The sequence below is a fragment of the Cucumis melo genome, chromosome 1 (genome assembly GCF_025177605.1).
Source record: "Cucumis melo cultivar AY chromosome 1, USDA_Cmelo_AY_1.0, whole genome shotgun sequence".
NCBI classification, from domain to species: domain Eukaryota; kingdom Viridiplantae; phylum Streptophyta; class Magnoliopsida; order Cucurbitales; family Cucurbitaceae; genus Cucumis; species Cucumis melo.
In genome coordinates this window covers 6,035,551-6,057,599 of record NC_066857.1, presented here as the reverse complement: position 1 = coordinate 6,057,599, position 22,049 = coordinate 6,035,551, and the positions used below count along the sequence as shown (strand labels likewise).

Here is a 22,049-nt window from a genome sequence, read left to right as displayed (position 1 = left end):
ATGTAGTTAATGAAAATTTCATAAATCATCATAACATATTAAAACATGCCTGCTTATAAATTTTACACAAAGCTCGAACTTTACTCAGCTCTTTCGTGGAAAATTGTAGTTCTTAAAACAAAACTTCATACTAATTCATGCTTTGCTTAAAATATTGTGGTTTAAATACTTTCCAAACATTTAATATCTACGTGCTAGCATAAATTTCTTTAAGAAATCTAGTCTCCAAATGTATACTTGAAAATAGTCATGAAATTCAAATACCTTTCATGGCTTCGTAAATAAACATTTATCGCATTCAATCATAATAACAGTTATGGAAAATATTTCAAAGTTGGTTTTGTCACTCACAGTCTTGGGCTAGATCCTTGGTCTATAAGCTCGGTTTAATTCTTCTCGCCTGCCAACAACCCAACCGAGTATTAAAACACTAAACATTCTGGTTTCCTAAAGACATACATAACATGTCGCACCAAAGACGACGCTCATGAAAACAAAGCTTAAGAAATAAAATCCTATTTCAACAATTCTCTAAAATTTTCAGATTTCTAACATAAACTTCAAAGGACTATAACTTTCTCAATACTTAACGAAAATGAGTGTTCTTTATATCAAACTCTTCATTTTGAGATCCTCTAAAACTTACCTGAAGACATATAAATCTGATTCCTCGTGCATAAACACATATAACCCTCAAAACAGAACCACTTCCAGAATCGAGCGCACACGACCTCTTTAACTTGTTCCTACAATTTAACCAATTTTTAGTTGTTTTTGGTTTACAATTTCTTCATGAATGTTGTAGTAAATTGAATAAGCTTTCCAACCATACCAAAAAGAGATTCTAACTCCACCGATACACTCTGAAATACAAGAAAAACCAGAGACCTCCTGATTTCGAGTGAAAACCAACTGCCCTGTTTTCTTCATCAAAAAGCACCAAATGAATATCCGAATTTGCTCCAACGTTCTTCATAAAGTTTGTTTAAAAATGAGTTAACTTTCAGTAAATGTAAATCTCACCTCTTAATTCCTTTTGAAGAGTTCAAACCGAATTAAAAACCAGTGATGTGCAGAATGAACTAAAATTCAGCCATTGATACACTTTGCTTGAGTTCTCCTCCTCTTCTTCAACCTAAAAATTCTAGTAAAATTTCTCTTCTTCTTCCAAACTCTCTCTTAGAAGTTCTCTGCAAATTGAAGAAGGAAAAAGAAAGAAAAAAAAATAAAGGGAACTTGGATGTCTTCAAACTTGACGGTGAAGCGAAGAGAAGAAGAAGAAGAAAAGAGAAAATGAAAATTTCTTCTCCTTTTCTTCTTTTTGTCCTTTCTTTTTTTTCTTTTCTTTAATTAATTTAATAAAACTATTTAATATATAAATATATATATTTATATTTACACTTAATTTCCTTTTTTTTTTCCACATTTAAAGAAATTAAACCAAGAAAATATCGGGTTTACAATTACGACTGTAGTTACTGGTTGGATGAAAATCGATCCTTGAATTGCACGTATGTTACATAAAAAGAAAATTAGCAAAGATAGTGCAAGTGTTGGAGATGAGCCCATTTTCAAGGCGTCGGTTGAAACACAAAGGAAGAGACAAGAATATGAGGCTTTATACCTTTTGTCTTGTATTGGTATGATTGGGACGTGATAGAAATAGTGAATATATATACATAGGGTCTGTGCAAAGAAAAAAGTTGTTTTCTCGTGTGTTGGTAAAGAATGGTGTATATTTAAACTATAATTTTTACTGTCGACGTTATTGTTTAAACGTTTGTGAAAAATAAGAAATGAGTAAAGTTACCTTTCGTTGGCATAAATTGAGACTATTAAGTTGGTGAGGAAAAAAGGAAGGGGAAGGACATTAAAACAGTAAAACGAATAAAAGAAAAAGAAAAAAAAAAAGAGTCCATATTCCAACTTTGAAAATAATGATCAGTTTAGTTTTATGTAGATATTATCACATTTCTTGAAGAAATAAACTGTTGTTGAAGTTAAATTGTTCGTGGTAAGGAAAGAGAGATTTCGCGTAGGAAGTTTTGAAATTTAACAAGCAAAGATTTTCTATATTTTGTGTTACATGTCTTGTGATTTTTCCTTTGACATATTGATTTTTATTATTATGACAGTATGCTAAACACATTTTAAAATTAACAACGAAACATTTGTAAATTCACTTTTTATTGTTAAAAATGTTGTTATTATCTTCTGTAAAACGTAACCACGTTACTGTACTATATCAAATTTATCTTTATTTTCTATGCTCAAACATTGTAAAATAAATTGAGTGTGAAATGTTGTTACACGCATCCAAAACATTGTAAGATCTTTTGTTCTAGGAGCGTCCATAGAATTTCAATAGATTCCATATAGGATGCGTGTAACAACATTTCACACTCAATTTATTTTACTATGTTTGAGCATAGAAAATAAAGATCAATTTGATATAGTACAGTAACGTGGTTACGTTTTACAGAAGATAATAACAACATTTTTAACAATAAAAAGTGAATTTACAAACGTTTCGTTGTTAATTTTAAAATGTGTTTAGCATACTGTCATAATAATAAGAATCAATATGTCAAAGGAAAAATCATAAGACATGTAACACAAAATATAGAAAATCTTTGCTTGTTAAATTTCAAAACTTCCTACGCGAAATATCTCTTTCCTTACCACGAACAATTTAACTTCAACAACAGTTTATTTCTTCAAGAAATGTGATAATATCTACATAAAACTAAACTGATCATTATTTTCAAAGTTGGAATATGGACTCTTTTTTTTTTTCTTTTTCTTTTATTCGTTTTACTGTTTTAATGTCCTTCCCCTTCCTTTTTGCCTCACCAACTTAATAGTCTCAATTTATGCCAACGAAAGGTAACTTTACTCATTTCTTATTTTTCACAAACGTTTAAACAATAACGTCGAGAGTAAAAATTATAGTTTAAATATACACCATTCTTTACCAACACACGAGAAAACAACTTTTTTCTTTGCACAGACCCTATGTATATATATTCACTATTTCTATCACGTCCCAATCATACCAATACAAGACAAAAGGTATAAAGCCTCATATTCTTGTCTCTTCCTTTGTGTTTCAACCGACGCCTTGAAAATGGGCTCATCTCCAACACTTGCACTATCTTTGCTAATTTTCTTTTTATGTAACATACGTGCAATTCAAGGATCGATCTTCATCCAACCAGTAACTACAGTCGTAATCGTCAACCAAATTGAATACGGCATTCCTGTCACCGTTCACTGCAAATCCAAGAACGATGACTTAGGAGTCCATGTCCTTCCGCTTGGACAAGGCTACTCGTTCAAGTTCAGACCCAACCTCGTGGGGACGACATTGTTTTTCTGCAGCTTCACATGGACTGGACAACACCAAATCTACTGGTTCAATATCTTTGACGACAAAAGGGATGCAGGAAAATGCACCACATGCAGATGGATCATTCATGAATATAGCATGTGCTTGCAAGACCCGAAAAACCCTGGCAAAGATATATGCTATAACTACGGAGATAAGGAGCCAAGCATTGTGTAATGAAATATTTTGACATTATATATTTTGCATGCAGTTGTTTCCAAGTGTTTAAATTCCATCTCAGTCAACTATAATGAAATGATATATAAAAAAAGTATATAAGTTCGCTCCTTCGCTCGAACTCTCCCTCTTTTGTGTTAAAAAATAGGCAATATCTATTCTATAATTCGTTGATTTCATCGTGCTATTCACATTGATTGAAGACCCCGAAGAAATTAAATCATCTTATATATAATTGAATCATTAGTTTTGGTCTACAGTCGAACACCATTCTCTACAGTTAGGCACCCATGTTCGACCATTACTGTAACGACCCAACTTTCCGGACTAAGCTGAGGTCACTACCAAATACCAAAACTTGACCATTCAACGTAAAATTTAAAACGGACCAGTTACGATTCATTAAAACATTAGAAACCTTACAAACGACAGTTTCGGGCCCTATTTTAAATAAATCAAAAAGTCACAAAATAAAAATATCAAGTCACCAGTTCAGAATCACAAGTCAAAATATTCTGACAAAATACATAGCGGAAGCGATAAGAAAACCAGACGCGTCCATATGGCCTTCATGCATCCTTCCTGCCTCTCGTCGGTCTGCCCCTCGCTGTGCCCCTACCTGAAAAGTTAAAGAAGAGAAAGGGTGAGTATAAACATACCCAGTAAGGGACCCACTACTGGGCCCGTTAGGGGACAACAGTTAACTTCCTATTCGGGGGTACCCTACATAACAGTCTAGTGGTTCCGTAGAACGCACATATCAGTCTAGTGCTCCCGAAGGATGCACATATCAGTCTAGTGCTCCCGAAGGATGCACATATCAGTCTAGTGTTCCCGAAGGACGCACCTATCAGTCTAGTGCTCCCGAAGGATGCACTTATCCGTAAGGCACACTACCCCATAGATGAAGCTAACCGTTACCCCTCAGTCCATACTAAACTGTCTACATCAGTCACATCCCAACGGCATTCATATTACAGTTCCGCCATAGGCTTTGTCAGTCAGATAGTATAGGTTTAAACATCTACACCCTCGGTTGCTATACGCATCACCAATTCGCACACCATTAGGGAAAATCCTAGATCCAATCGACTAACCAACAAAAAACCGGACTCACTGTCCTTCCCCGTCCAAACTCCATGAACCACATCCAGACCAGTGTTTTACTACATACTGAACCGTAACTTCAAGGTCCATCAACATAAAATCTCAATCCACAATTAGCAGTCACAGTATATCTACATCAGACAAAATATAATAACAGTACTTAACAGTCAACACGCATATAGTTGTTCAGTACAGTCACTAACGTGTAATCCCCTGTGGATTTCTACGTTTTCAGCCTGGATTCTGGGTCCAGTAGTAGGAAAACCCTTACCTGATACTCGGTTATGCCCCTCGATCGAATCCACGCTCAACAGATCCACCTAAACGAAACACGAATGTTTTAGTTGATGACTTTAGTAGAAGTCGTTTTAAAAAGGTCGGAAACGACATCCGTTGACTTACCCAAGGAAAGGAAGCTATCTCCAACCAGGCCTGCCGCGGGACCCGAGAACTTAAGCGTCAACTCTGTACTACCTTCAAGGGAGAAAAGTAGGGCCATATCTTATTCCAACATTCAAACTCGAATCGGACGTGGTAACATTAGGGAATTCATCAAAACAATCCTTACCGAAGACTCACCGTGAACCGAAGTGGAGGAAGGAAGGCTTAGGTGGCTCGGCTCGACTCGGCTTGGACTCGGCTTGGACTCGGCTCGGCTCGGCTCGGCTCGGCTCGGCTTAACTCGGCTTGGTTCTCGGCTCGGCTCGGCTCGGCTCGGCTTGGTTCTCGGCTCGGCTCCGCTCGGCTCGGCTCGGCTTAACTCGGCTTGGTTCTCGGCTCGGCTCGGCTCGGCTTGGTTCGGCTCGCGGCTCGGCTCGGCTTGGTTCGGCTCGCGGCTCGGCTCACTCGGCTCGGACTGGAAGCGGGTTTTGGGTCGGGTCAGCTTGGAACCGGGTCGGGTTTTTGCAGCGCGAATCGGGCAATCACGAACGGTGGCTCTCCGGCGTCCGACGACCGTGGCGAACGACAGCTGGGAGGCGTTACAGGAGACGGAGACGGAGAGGAAGAGAGATATGGTGGCGGAGACGAAGGCGGAAGAGAAAAAAAAAACCGGAGAGGTGCGGCGGCGTCGGGCGATTTGGAGCCGAGAGGAGATCCGAATGGATAGGGAGCCGCGGCGGACGACGGTGGCCGAGGCAGACGACTACCACACAGACGGAGACGGAGGAGCCGGCGGCGATGCAGAAACGAGGAAGAAAGAGATGGAGGAAGAAGAGAAAATGGATGGGGCTCGGGTGGCTGTGGCGCGGCGTGAGGAAGACGAACGAAGAAGAAGAAAAATTTGGATAGGGGGGCGGCGCGCGATTTAGGGTTTCCGTCTCTCTTCTTTCTTTTTTTTTTTTTTATATATATATATATATATTATATAATAATAAATATAACTAATAAATAAATATTAATATTAATTAATCATATTAATAATAAATAATAATATATATTAATCAAAGTAAAAATAATTTATAATAACATATTACTATTAAATAATTATAATAGTATTAAATAATAATATTAATATTTATTTTAAATAAATAAAAAGAAAATATTAACATTAAAATTGTAATAATAATTCCCGATAATAATAATATAATCAATATTATATTATTATTTTATCGATTTACAAAAACTCAAATTTCCGAACAATTCACTTACAAATGCTAAAATTTTACCTCGAACTTCGGGGCGTTACAATTACCCAGAAATGAATGAGGTGTTTTTGTAATTCTGCTTTATCGTCAACTGAAAACCTCGAGGGTCGACATATCTAACAATTGAATCGATGTAGGTTTAAATATGAAAGGATACCAAACTCAAATTTCTTCATATATTGATCGTTACAACTGGTTATACGATTAAACCTTTGCTGCAAAACTCGAGGGTCAATATATGTAACGATTGAACCCACGTAGACTTAAATATTTGAGGATATACCAAACTCGAATTTCTTTATAGAACAATCATGAAGGGCGGTTTGGTACCTCTTCTACTTAGATCGATAAACATGTAACTAGAGATGTTTCTTGAAAAATGTGAAAATTTTCGACGGCTGGACAATATAAAGTTGTTCAAAAATCACTACAAACACTGTTACTTTATATATAGGTTTCAATGAAAAAGGTGACGAATATCATAAAATAGGAGACCACATTGATCCAAACTAGAGTGTATGAACTAAAGATACTAGCTATGGGATTAAATATTTCAAAAGGGTTTCTCAACGTAACAGTTTACGAAAGAATGAACCAATTGTCTACATTTCCTAAAATTTATGAAGGGAATGACTGGCAAGTTTCGAGATCTTTTGTTCTAGGAGCGTCCATAGAATTTCAATAGATTCCATATAGGATGCGTGTAACAACATTTCACACTCAATTTATTTTACAATGTTTGAGCATAGAAAATAAAGATAAATTTGATATAGTACAGTAACGTGGTTACGTTTTACCCAAGATAATAACAACATTTTTAACAATAAAAAGTGAATTTACAAACGTTTCGTTGTTAATTTTAAAATGTGTTTAGCATACTGTCATAATAATAAGAATCAATATGTCAAAGGAAAAATCACAAGACATGTAACACAAAATATAGACAATCTTTGCTTGTTAAATTTCAAAACTTCCTACGCGAAATCTCTCTTTCCTTACCACGAACAATTTAACTTCAACAACAGTTTATTTCTTCAAGAAATGTGATAATATCTACATAAAACTAAACTGATCATTATTTTCAAGGTTGCAATATGGACTCTTTTTTTTTTCTTTTTCTTTTATTCGTTTTACTGTTTTAATGTCCTTCCCCTTCCTTTTTGCCTCACCAACTTAATAGTCTCAATTTATGCCAACGAAAGGTAACTTTACTCATTTCTTATTTTTCACAAACGTTTAAACAATAACGTCGAGAGTAAAAATTATAGTTTAAATATACACCATTCTTTACCAACACACGAGAAAACAACTTTTTTCTTTGCACAGACCCTATGTATATATATTCACTATTTCTATCACGTCCCAATCATACCAATACAAGACAAAAGGTATAAAGCCTCATATTCTTGTCTCTTCCTTTGTGTTTCAACCGACGCCTTGAAAATGGGCTCATCTCCAACACTTGCACTATCTTTGCTAATTTTCTTTTTATGTAACATACGTGCAATTCAAGGATCGATCTTCATCCAACCAGTAACTACAGTCGTAATCGTCAACCAAATTGAATACGGCATTCCTGTCACCGTTCACTGCAAATCCAAGAACGATGACTTAGGAGTCCATGTCCTTCCGCTTGGACAAGGCTACTCGTTCAAGTTCAGACCCAACCTCGTGGGGACGACATTGTTTTTCTGCAGCTTCACATGGACTGGACAACACCAAATCTACTGGTTCAATATCTTTGACGACAAAAGGGATGCAGGAAAATGCACCACATGCAGATGGATCATTCATGAATATAGCATGTGCTTGCAAGACCCGAAAAACCCTGGCAAAGATATATGCTATAACTACGGAGATAAGGAGCCAAGCATTGTGTAATGAAATATTTTGACATTATATATTTTGCATGCAGTTGTTTCCAAGTGTTTAAATTCCATCTCAGTCAACTATAATGAAATGATATAAAAAAAAAGTATATAAGTTCGCTCCTTCGCTCGAACTCTCCCTCTTTTGTGTTAAAAAATAGGCAATATCTATTCTATAATTCGTTGATTTCATCGTGCTATCCACATTGATTGAAGACCCCGAAGAAATTAAATCATCTTATATATAATTGAATCATTAGTTTTGGTCTACAGTCGAACACCATTCTCTACAGTTAGGCACCCATGTTCGACCATTACCCCGAAATGAATGAGGTGTTTTTGTAATTCTGCTTTATCGTCAACTGAAAACCTCGAGGGTCGACATATCTAACAATTGAATCGATGTAGGTTTAAATATGAAAGGATACCAAACTCAAATTTCTTCATATATTGATCGTTACAACTGGTTATACGATTAAACCTGTGCTGCAAAACTCGAGGGTCAATATATGTAACGATTGAACCCACGTAGACTTAAATATTTGAGGATATACCAAACTCGAATTTCTTTATAGAACAATCATGAAGGGCGGTTTGGTACCTCTTCTACTTAGATCGATAAACATGTAACTAGAGATGTTTCTTGAAAAATGTGAAAATTTTCGACGGCTGGACAATATAAAGTTGTTCAAAAATCACTACAAACACTGTTACTTTATATATAGGTTTCAATGAAAAAGGTGACGAATATCATAAAATAGGAGACCACATTGATCCAAACTAGAGTGTATGAACTAAAGGTACTAGCTATGGGATTAAATATTTCAAAAGGGTTTCTCAACGTAACAGTTTACGAAAGAATGAACCAATTGTAGACATTTCCTAAAATTTATGAAGGGAATGACTGGCAAGTTTCGAGATCTTTTGTTCTAGGAGCGTCCATAGAATTTCAATAGATTCCATATAGGATGCGTGTAACAACATTTCACACTCAATTTATTTTACAATGTTTGAGCATAGAAAATAAAGATAAATTTGATATAGTACAGTAACGTGGTTACGTTTTACCCAAGATAATAACAACATTTTTAACAATAAAAAGTGAATTTACAAACGTTTCGTTGTTAATTTTAAAATGTGTTTAGCATACTGTCATAATAATAAGAATCAATATGTCAAAGGAAAAATCACAAGACATGTAACACAAAATATAGACAATCTTTGCTTGTTAAATTTCAAAACTTCCTACGCGAAATCTCTCTTTCCTTACCACGAACAATTTAACTTCAACAACAGTTTATTTCTTCAAGAAATGTGATAATATCTACATAAAACTAAACTGATCATTATTTTCAAGGTTGCAATATGGACTCTTTTTTTTTTCTTTTTCTTTTATTCGTTTTACTGTTTTAATGTCCTTCCCCTTCCTTTTTGCCTCACCAACTTAATAGTCTCAATTTATGCCAACGAAAGGTAACTTTACTCATTTCTTATTTTTCACAAACGTTTAAACAATAACGTCGAGAGTAAAAATTATAGTTTAAATATACACCATTCTTTACCAACACACGAGAAAACAACTTTTTTCTTTGCACAGACCCTATGTATATATATTCACTAATTCTATCACGTCCCAATCATACCAATACAAGACAAAAGGTATAAAGCCTCATATTCTTGTCTCTTCCTTTGTGTTTCAACCGACGCCTTGAAAATGGGCTCATCTCCAACACTTGCACTATCTTTGCTAATTTTCTTTTTATGTAACATACGTGCAATTCAAGGATCGATCTTCATCCAACCAGTAACTACAGTCGTAATCGTCAACCAAATTGAATACGGCATTCCTGTCACCGTTCACTGCAAATCCAAGAACGATGACTTAGGAGTCCATGTCCTTCCGCTTGGACAAGGCTACTCGTTCAAGTTCAGACCCAACCTCGTGGGGACGACATTGTTTTTCTGCAGCTTCACATGGACTGGACAACACCAAATCTACTGGTTCAATATCTTTGACGACAAAAGGGATGCAGGAAAATGCACCACATGCAGATGGATCATTCATGAATATAGCATGTGCTTGCAAGACCCGAAAAACCCTGGCAAAGATATATGCTATAACTACGGAGATAAGGAGCCAAGCATTGTGTAATGAAATATTTTGACATTATATATTTTGCATGCAGTTGTTTCCAAGTGTTTAAATTCCATCTCAGTCAACTATAATGAAATGATATAAAAAAAAAGTATATAAGTTCGCTCCTTCGCTCGAACTCTCCCTCTTTTGTGTTAAAAAATAGGCAATATCTATTCTATAATTCGTTGATTTCATCGTGCTATTCACATTGATTGAAGACCCCGAAGAAATTAAATCATCTTATATATAATTGAATCATTAGTTTTGGTCTACAGTCGAACACCATTCTCTACAGTTAGGATCCCATGTTCGACCATTACCCAGAAATGAATGAGGTGTTTTTGTAATTCTGCTTTATCGTCAACTGAAAACCTCGAGGGTCGACATATCTAACAATTGAATCGATGTAGGTTTAAATATGAAAGGATACCAAACTCAAATTTCTTCATATATTGATCGTTACAACTGGTTATACGATTAAACCTGTGCTGCAAAACTCGAGGGTCAATATATGTAACGATTGAACCCACGTAGACTTAAATATTTGAGGATATACCAAACTCGAATTTCTTTATAGAACAATCATGAAGGGCGGTTTGGTACCTCTTCTACTTAGATCGATAAACATGTAACTAGAGATGTTTCTTGAAAAATGTGAAAATTTTCGACGGCTGGACAATATAAAGTTGTTCAAAAATCACTACAAACACTGTTACTTTATGTATAGGTTTCAATGAAAAAGGTGACGAATATCATAAAATAGGAGACCACATTGATCCAAACTAGAGTGTATGAACTAAAGATACTAGCTATGGGATTAAATATTTCAAAAGGGTTTCTCAACGTAACAGTTTACGAAAGAATGAACCAATTGTAGACATTTCCTAAAATTTATGAAGGGAATGACTGGCAAGTTTCGAGATCTTTTGTTCTAGGAGCGTCCATAGAATTTCAATAGATTCCATATAGGATGCGTGTAACAACATTTCACACTCAATTTATTTTACAATGTTTGAGCATAGAAAATAAAGATAAATTTGATATAGTACAGTAACGTGGTTACGTTTTACCCAAGATAATAACAACATTTTTAACAATAAAAAGTGAATTTACAAACGTTTCGTTGTTAATTTTAAAATGTGTTTAGCATACTGTCATAATAATAAGAATCAATATGTCAAAGGAAAAATCAGAAGACATGTAACACAAAATATAGACAATCTTTGCTTGTTAAATTTCAAAACTTCCTACGCGAAATCTCTCTTTCCTTACCACGAACAATTTAACTTCAACAACAGTTTATTTCTTTAAGAAATGTGATAATATCTACATAAAACTAAACTGATCATTATTTTCAAGGTTGCAATATGGACTCTTTTTTTTTTCTTTTTCTTTTATTCGTTTTACAGTTTTAATGTCCTTCCCCTTCCTTTTTGCCTCACCAACTTAATAGTCTCAATTTATGCCAACGAAAGGTAACTTTACTCATTTCTTATTTTTCACAAACGTTTAAACAATAACGTCGAGAGTAAAAATTATAGTTTAAATATACACCATTCTTTACCAACACACGAGAAAACAACTTTTTTCTTTGCACAGACCCTATGTATATATATTCACTATTTCTATCACGTCCCAATCATACCAATACAAGACAAAAGGTATAAAGCCTCATATTCTTGTCTCTTCCTTTGTGTTTCAACCGACGCCTTGAAAATGGGCTCATCTCCAACACTTGCACTATCTTTGCTAATTTTCTTTTTATGTAACATACGTGCAATTCAAGGATCGATCTTCATCCAACCAGTAACTACAGTCGTAATCGTCAACCAAATTGAATACGGCATTCCTGTCACCGTTCACTGCAAATCCAAGAACGATGACTTAGGAGTCCATGTCCTTCCGCTTGGACAAGGCTACTCGTTCAAGTTCAGACCCAACCTCGTGGGGACGACATTGTTTTTCTGCAGCTTCACATGGACTGGACAACACCAAATCTACTGGTTCAATATCTTTGACGACAAAAGGGATGCAGGAAAATGCACCACATGCAGATGGATCATTCATGAATATAGCATGTGCTTGCAAGACCCGAAAAACCCTGGCAAAGATATATGCTATAACTACGGAGATAAGGAGCCAAGCATTGTGTAATGAAATATTTTGACATTATATATTTTACATGCAGTTGTTTCCAAGTGTTTAAATTCCATCTCAGTCAACTATAATGAAATGATATAAAAAAGAAGTATATAAGTTCGCTCCTTCGCTCGAACTCTCCCTCTTTTGTGTTAAAATATAGGCAATATCTATTCTATAATTCGTTGATTTCATCGTGCTATTCACATTGATTGAAGACCCCGAAGAAATTAAATCATCTTATATATAATTGAATCATTAGTTTTGGTCTACAGTCGAACACCATTCTCTACAGCTAGGCACCCATGTTCGACCATTACCCAAAAATGAATGAGGTGTTTTTGTAATTCTGCTTTATCGTCAACTGAAAACCTCGAGGGTCGACATATCTAACAATTGAATCGATGTAGGTTTAAATATGAAAGGATACCAAACTCAAATTTCTTCATATATTGATCGTTACAACTGGTTATACGATTAAACCTGTGCTGCAAAACTCGAGGGTCAATATATGTAACGATTGAACCCACGTAGACTTAAATATTTGAGGATATACCAAACTCGAATTTCTTTATAGAACAATCATGAAGGGCGGTTTGGTACCTCTTCTACTTAGATCGATAAACATGTAACTAGAGATGTTTCTTGAAAAATGTGAAAATTTTCGACGGCTGGACAATATAAAGTTGTTCAAAAATCACTACAAACACTGTTACTTTATATATAGGTTTCAATGAAAAAGGTGACGAATATCATAAAATAGGAGACCACATTGATCCAAACTAGAGTGTATGAACTAAAGATACTAGCTATGGGATTAAATATTTCAAAAGGGTTTCTCAACGTAACAGTTTACGAAAGAATGAACCAATTGTAGACATTTCCTAAAATTTATGAAGGGAATGACTGGCAAGTTTCGAGATCTTTTGTTCTAGGAGCGTCCATAGAATTTCAATAGATTCCATATAGGATGCGTGTAACAACATTTCACACTCAATTTATTTTACAATGTTTGAGCATAGAAAATAAAGATAAATTTGATATAGTACAGTAACGTGGTTACGTTTTACCCAAGATAATAACAACATTTTTAACAATAAAAAGTGAATTTACAAACGTTTCGTTGTTAATTTTAAAATGTGTTTAGCATACTGTCATAATAATAAGAATCAATATGTCAAAGGAAAAATCACAAGACATGTAACACAAAATATAGACAATCTTTGCTTGTTAAATTTCAAAACTTCCTACGCGAAATCTCCCTTTCCTTACCACGAACAATTTAACTTCAACAACAGTTTATTTCTTCAAGAAATGTGATAATATCTACATAAAACTAAACTGATCATTATTTTCAAGGTTGCAATATGGACTCTTTTTTTTTTCTTTTTCTTTTATTCGTTTTACAGTTTTAATGTCCTTCCCCTTCCTTTTTGCCTCACCAACTTAATAGTCTCAATTTATGCCAACGAAAGGTAACTTTACTCATTTCTTATTTTTCACAAACGTTTAAACAATAACGTCGAGAGTAAAAATTATAGTTTAAATATACACCATTCTTTACCAACACACGAGAAAACAACTTTTTTCTTTGCACAGACCCTATGTATATATATTCACTATTTCTATCACGTCCCAATCATACCAATACAAGACAAAAGGTATAAAGCCTCATATTCTTGTCTCTTCCTTTGTGTTTCAACCGACGCCTTGAAAATGGGCTCATCTCCAACACTTGCACTATCTTTGCTAATTTTCTTTTTATGTAACATACGTGCAATTCAAGGATCGATCTTCATCCAACCAGTAACTACAGTCGTAATCGTCAACCAAATTGAATACGGCATTCCTGTCACCGTTCACTGCAAATCCAAGAACGATGACTTAGGAGTCCATGTCCTTCCGCTTGGACAAGGCTACTCGTTCAAGTTCAGACCCAACCTCGTGGGGACGACATTGTTTTTCTGCAGCTTCACATGGACTGGACAACACCAAATCTACTGGTTCAATATCTTTGACGACAAAAGGGATGCAGGAAAATGCACCACATGCAGATGGATCATTCATGAATATAGCATGTGCTTGCAAGACCCGAAAAACCCTGGCAAAGATATATGCTATAACTACGGAGATAAGGAGCCAAGCATTGTGTAATGAAATATTTTGACATTATATATTTTGCATGCAGTTGTTTCCAAGTGTTTAAATTCCATCTCAGTCAACTATAATGAAATGATATAAAAAAAAAGTATATAAGTTCGCTCCTTCGCTCGAACTCTCCCTCTTTTGTGTTAAAAAATAGGCAATATCTATTCTATAATTCGTTGATTTCATCGTGCTATTCACATTGATTGAAGACCCCGAAGAAATTAAATCATCTTATATATAATTGAATCATTAGTTTTGGTCTACAGTCGAACACCATTCTCTACAGTTAGGCACCCATGTTCGACCATTACCCAGAAATGAATGAGGTGTTTTTGTAATTCTGCTTTATCGTCAACTGAAAACCTCGAGGGTCGACATATCTAACAATTGAATCGATGTAGGTTTAAATATGAAAGGATACCAAACTCAAATTTCTTCATATATTGATCGTTACAACTGGTTATACGATTAAACCTGTGCTGCAAAACTCGAGGGTCAATATATGTAACGATTGAACCCACGTAGACTTAAATATTTGAGGATATACCAAACTCGAATTTCTTTATAGAACAATCATGAAGGGCGGTTTGGTACCTCTTCTACTTAGATCGATAAACATGTAACTAGAGATGTTTCTTGAAAAATGTGAAAATTTTCGACGGCTGGACAATATAAAGTTGTTCAAAAATCACTACAAACACTGTTACTTTATATATAGGTTTCAATGAAAAAGGTGACGAATATCATAAAATAGGAGACCACATTGATCCAAACTAGAGTGTATGAACTAAAGATACTAGCTATGGGATTAAATATTTCAAAAGGGTTTCTCAACGTAACAGTTTACGAAAGAATGAACCAATTGTAGACATTTCCTAAAATTTATGAAGGGAATGACTGGCAAGTTTCGAGATCTTTTGTTCTAGGAGCGTCCATAGAATTTCAATAGATTCCATATAGGATGCGTGTAACAACATTTCACACTCAATTTATTTTACAATGTTTGAGCATAGAAAATAAAGATAAATTTGATATAGTACAGTAACGTGGTTACGTTTTACCCAAGATAATAACAACATTTTTAACAATAAAAAGTGAATTTACAAACGTTTCGTTGTTAATTTTAAAATGTGTTTAGCATACTGTCATAATAATAAGAATCAATATGTCAAAGGAAAAATCACAAGACATGTAACACAAAATATAGACAATCTTTGCTTGTTAAATTTCAAAACTTCCTACGCGAAATCTCCCTTTCCTTACCACGAACAATTTAACTTCAACAACAGTTTATTTCTTCAAGAAATGTGATAATATCTACATAAAACTAAACTGATCATTATTTTCAAGGTTGCAATATGGACTCTTTTTTTTTTTCTTTTTCTTTTATTCGTTTTACTGTTTTAATGTCCTTCCCCTTCCTTTTTGCCTCACCAACTTAATAGTCTCAATTTATGCCAACGAAAGGTAACTTTACTCATTTCTTATTTTTCACAAACGTTTAAACAATAACGTCGAGAGTAAAAATTATAGTTTAAATATACACCATTCTTTACCAACACACGAGAAAACAACTTTTTTCTTTGCACAGACCCTATGTATATATATTCACTATTTCTATCACGTCCCAATCATACCAATACAAGACAAAAGGTATAAAGCCTCATATTCTTGTCTCTTCCTTTCTGTTTCAACCGACGCCTTGAAAATGGGCTCATCTCCAACACTTGCACTATCTTTGCTAATTTTCTTTTTATGTAACATACGTGCAATTCAAGGATCGATCTTCATCCAACCAGTAACTACAGTCGTAATCGTCAACCAAATTGAATACGGCATTCCTGTCACCGTTCACTGCAAATCCAAGAACGATGATTTAGGAGTCCATGTCCTTCCGCTTGGACAAGGCTACTCGTTCAAGTTCAGACCCAACCTCGTGGGGACGACATTGTTTTTCTGCAGCTTCACATGGACTGGACAACACCAAATCTACTGGTTCAATATCTTTGACGACAAAAGGGATGCAGGAAAATGCACCACATGCAGATGGATCATTCATGAATATAGCATGTGCTTGCAAGACCCGAAAAACCCTGGCAAAGATATATGCTATAACTACGGAGATAAGGAGCCAAGCATTGTGTAATGAAATATTTTGACATTATATATTTTGCATGCAGTTGTTTCCAAGTGTTTAAATTCCATCTCAGTCAACTATAATGAAATGATATAAAAAAAAAGTATATAAGTTCGCTCCTTCGCTCGAACTCTCCCTCTTTTGTGTTAAAAAATAGGCAATATCTATTCTATAATTCGTTGATTTCATCGTGCTATTCACATTGATTGAAGACCCCGAAGAAATTAAATCATCTTATATATAATTGAATCATTAGTTTTGGTCTACAGTCGAACACCATTCTCTACAGTTAGGCACCCATGTTCGACCATTACCCAGAAATGAATGAGGTGTTTTTGTAATTCTGCTTTATCGTCAACTGAAAATCTCGAGGGTCGACATATCTAACAATTGAATCGATGTAGGTTTAAATATGAAAGGATACCAAACTCAAATTTCTTCATATATTGATCGTTACAACTGGTTATACGATTAAACCTGTGCTGCAAAACTCGAGGGTCAATATATGTAACGATTGAACCCACGTAGACTTAAATATTTGAGGATATACCAAACTCGAATTTCTTTATAGAACAATCATGAAGGGCGGTTTGGTACCTCTTCTACTTAGATCGATAAACATGTAACTAGAGATGTTTCTTGAAAAATGTGAAAATTTTCGACGGCTGGACAATATAAAGTTGTTCAAAAATCACTACAAACACTGTTACTTTATATATAGGTTTCAATGAAAAAGGTGACGAATATCATAAAATAGGAGACCACATTGATCTAAACTAGAGTGTATGAACTAAAGATACTAGCTATGGGATTAAATATTTCAAAAGGGTTTCTCAACGTAACAGTTTACGAAAGAATGAACCAATTGTAGACATTTCCTAAAATTTATGAAGGGAATGACTGGCAAGTTTCGAGATCTTTTGTTCTAGGAGCGTCCATAGAATTTCAATAGATTCCATATAGGATGCGTGTAACAACATTTCACACTCAATTTATTTTACAATGTTTGAGCATAGAAAATAAAGATAAATTTGATATAGTACAGTAACGTGGTTACGTTTTACCCAAGATAATAACAACATTTTTAACAATAAAAAGTGAATTTACAAACGTTTCGTTGTTAATTTTAAAATGTGTTTAGCATACTGTCATAATAATAAGAATCAATATGTCAAAGGAAAAATCACAAGACATGTAACACAAAATATAGACAATCTTTGCTTGTTAAATTTCAAAACTTCCTACGCGAAATCTCTCTTTCCTTACCACGAACAATTTAACTTCAACAACAGTTTATTTCTTCAAGAAATGTGATAATATCTACATAAAACTAAACTGATCATTATTTTCAAGGTTGCAATATGGACTCTTTTTTTCTTTTTCTTTTTCTTTTATTCGTTTTACTGTTTTAATGTCCTTCCCCTTCCTTTTTGCCTCACCAACTTAATAGTCTCAATTTATGCCAACGAAAGGTAACTTTACTCATTTCTTATTTTTCACAAACGTTTAAACAATAACGTCGAGAGTAAAAATTATAGTTTAAATATACACCATTCTTTACCAACACACGAGAAAACAACTTTTTTCTTTGCACAGACCCTATGTATATATATTCACTATTTCTATCACGTCCCAATCATACCAATACAAGACAAAAGGTATAAAGCCTCATATTCTTGTCTCTTCCTTTGTGTTTCAACCGACGCCTTGAAAATGGGCTCATCTCCAACACTTGCACTATCTTTGCTAATTTTCTTTTTATGTAACATACGTGCAATTCAAGGATCGATCTTCATCCAACCAGTAACTACAGTCGTAATCGTCAACCAAATTGAATACGGCATTCTTGTCCCCGTTCACTGCAAATCCAAGAACGATGACTTAGGAGTCCATGTCCTTCCGCTTGGACAAGGCTACTCGTTCAAGTTCAGACCCAACCTCGTGGGGACGACATTGTTTTTCTGCAGCTTCACATGGACTGGACAACACCAAATCTACTGGTTCAATATCTTTGACGACAAAAGGGATGCAGGAAAATGCACCACATGCAGATGGATCATTCATGAATATAGCATGTGCTTGCAAGACCCGAAAAACCCTGGCAAAGATATATGCTATAACTACGGAGATAAGGAGCCAAGCATTGTGTAATGAAATATTTTGACATTATATATTTTGCATGCAGTTGTTTCCAAGTGTTTAAATTCCATCTCAGTCAACTATAATGAAATGATATAAAAAAAAGTATATAAGTTCGCTCCTTCGCTCGAACTCTCCCTCTTTTGTGTTAAAAAATAGGCAATATCTATTCTATAATTCGTTGATTTCATCGTGCTATTCACATTGATTGAAGACCCCGAAGAAATTAAATCATCTTATATATAATTGAATCATTAGTTTTGGTCTACAGTCGAACACCATTCTCTACAGTTAGGCACCCATGTTCGACCATTACCCAGAAATGAATGAGGTGTTTTTGTAATTCTTCTTTATCGTCAACTGAAAACCTCGAGGGTCGACATATCTAACAATTGAATCGATGTAGGTTTAAATATGAAAGGATACCAAACTCAAATTTCTTCATATATTGATCGTTACAACTGGTTATACGATTAAACCTGTGCTGCAAAACTCGAGGGTCAATATATGTAACGATTGAACCCACGTAGACTTAAATATTTGAGGATATACCAAACTCGAATTTCTTTATAGAACAATCATGAAGGGCGGTTTGGTACCTCTTCTACTTAGATCGATAAACATGTAACTAGAGATGTTTCTTGAAAAATGTGAAAATTTTCGACGGCTGGACAATATAAAGTTGTTCAAAAATCACTACAAACACTGTTACTTTATATATAGGTTTCAATGAAAAAGGTGACGAATGTCACACCCCCTCCCGGACTACCTGCTACATTAGACCGAAAGATGGCGTGAAGCCGACGAACAACGTTTTTCTGTACCTGTATCTGTCGACTCTGCTTAAAACTTTCATGTGATGAACTTGCCAATCTAGTATATAAACTATTGTACATGCCACAAAACACAGCGGATCCTAGGCTAGTCAAACACAGCTAGTCAAACACATACATGAAGTGTACCTGAAAATTTACCGATTTCACGAGTAAACCTAAAGACACATTAATCAAAATATAACCAACAAAATTTACACAACTACAGCTCCTAAAGCTTATACAAACTGTGGAGTATCTATAACATACAAGGGTGTGAATACATCACAACACAACAGACTTTATGCCCAACTCAAAACACGTACTGGCAATCGATAATGAAGCTTCCGCAGACTAAGGCAGTCTATCAGGCACCGGGAAGTCGATCTCTACCTGGAAAATGGGTAAAACATTTTGGAAAGGGTGAGCTATGAAGCTCAGTGAGTGACTCAGTTTAAAACTATGAATTTAAAGATAATAGCACGTGAAAACTTTACACATATAAATCTGTTTATACAAGTCGTAAATGTAAATGTGTAATAGTAAGAATAGCTTCCTTAAATACTCAGCATGTTCATCATTGAAATCTAGCAAGGCATATCAAGTATATCGAAGCATTTTAACTAACATGACGAATCTACGTTGTGTAGGGTACACCTAGTACAACAACGTTTACAAGCACTACGATGTAGTGGGGCCCGCCCAGCACTTCCATCGTCTTTGTCGTAGTGGGGCCCGCCCAGCACTCACGACAGCATCGTTGTTACGGAGTACAGTCAACGTCAACAACGAGATCTAACCAGTGTGCACACGGTAATCTCTAGCCTCAGGCTCAAGATCTCAGTAATCACTACTAGAAAAAGACCCTTTCTTGACGGTTGATTTTTTCTTTTCTTGACGGTTTCTTGAAAAACCGTCAAGAAAGGGGCGGTTTAATGGAAAAACCGTCAAGAATTTTGATTAAAAGGCGGAGGGGAGACAATTTACAGAATTCTTGACGGTTTTGAAACGTCAAGTAATATGCAATTCTTTCTTGACGTTTTGAAACTGTCAAGTTGTTTATTCTACATTCTTGACATTTTTAAAACGTCAAGAATTTTTATGAGTTCGATATTCTTGACGTTTTTTAAAACGTCAAATGTATATATTTATCCTTGACGTTTTAAAACTGTCAAGAAATATCGATAAACTCTTGACGTTTTAAAACGTCAATAATTTTTATGAAAAGCGGAGGGGATTCATTTTCAAATTTATTGACGTTTCTTGACGTTTTAAAAACGTCAAGAATGTTTTATAAAAAAAACCTATTTTTTTAAAAAAATAAACCTACATTTCCCCTTCTTTTTTTACTTTTTCCCTTTCCCTCCACACACAACCCAAATTTCATATTCCCTCCCGACGACAACCAAACATCCAAAATTTCCTCATTTATTCCTAATTTCCCTCCAACCACTTTTCATTAAATAATTAATAAAAAAAAAAAAATCATTATCTCCTACTTTCTCCCTATCTAAATATTTTTCTTTTCCCCCTTTTTTAAACAAATCTTTTCCCTCTTTTTTTCCCCCCTAAATTTCCTTTCTTCTCTTACAATACACGAAAATACCTTCTTCCTCTTCCTCAATTTTTTCTCTCAAACCCTATCTTCTTCCTCTTCCCCAATTTTTTCCAATCACACGCACTCCCCATTCTCCACCACTATGCGAGTCCTCGCTCCACCAAGCTCCAGACAAAAGTCATTCGAGCACCGCAGACGTTCCTCCATGGCCGGTTACCGAACGTTCTCGCACCACGGATAGCAAATGTTCCACCATAAACGTTCGCGCACGGGTGGTTTCCAAACATCTAGGCCGCCGCAACTTCGCTCCACCACGCACGACTGAGGATAACTACAGAACTTCTTGGTCCACTCAAACGCATAGCCATTCCAGACGCTGACCACACAAACACTAAAAAACCAAAACTCACAACCATTTTGCTGGTATGTCTCTTCTCCTCTATGAACTTCAAGTTTGTTACATTGATGGACTGGTTTAGTTTTTGTATTAAATACCTAATAGCTCAACTTAAGCCTTAGGAAATTTACTATTTGTTTTAATTTACAGTTTGTTTGGCTTATGGGTGATGCTTGTTTCAAACTTCTATGGTAGAAATGATACAGATCTACATTTGACTAATTTGGTCCCTTGTTGCCTGGACATCTTAAAGTTGATTTTGGTGATGTAGTTGCCCTTTAGAAAATCTTTAAAGGTTAGGAGAATATATTATTCAAAGACATCGTTACCCTTGTGTTTGCAATTTATGTGTCAAGAAATCTGTTACTAAAAGAATCATAAAAAAATCATCTTGTT

The 22,049-nt window shown here is 35.1% G+C and overlaps 2 protein-coding genes across 2 annotated transcripts in view; both read right to left on the bottom strand.

The window, feature by feature from the left end:
- Nucleotides 1–1,239, bottom strand: part of LOC103500097 (CDT1-like protein b) — a 39,975-nt gene extending 38,736 nt beyond the window's left edge. The window contains exon 1 of the mRNA XM_051085966.1: nt 1,024–1,239. The gene's annotated coding sequence lies outside the window, so the exon portion shown is untranslated. The remainder of the gene's footprint in view (nt 1–1,023) is intronic.
- Nucleotides 1,240–19,568: 18,329 nt separating this feature from the next.
- Nucleotides 19,569–22,049, bottom strand: part of LOC127149832 (uncharacterized) — a 50,300-nt gene continuing 47,819 nt past the window's right edge. Inside the window, exon 4 of the transcript XR_007821592.1 lies at nt 19,569–20,091. The gene's annotated coding sequence lies outside the window, so the exon portion shown is untranslated. The remainder of the gene's footprint in view (nt 20,092–22,049) is intronic.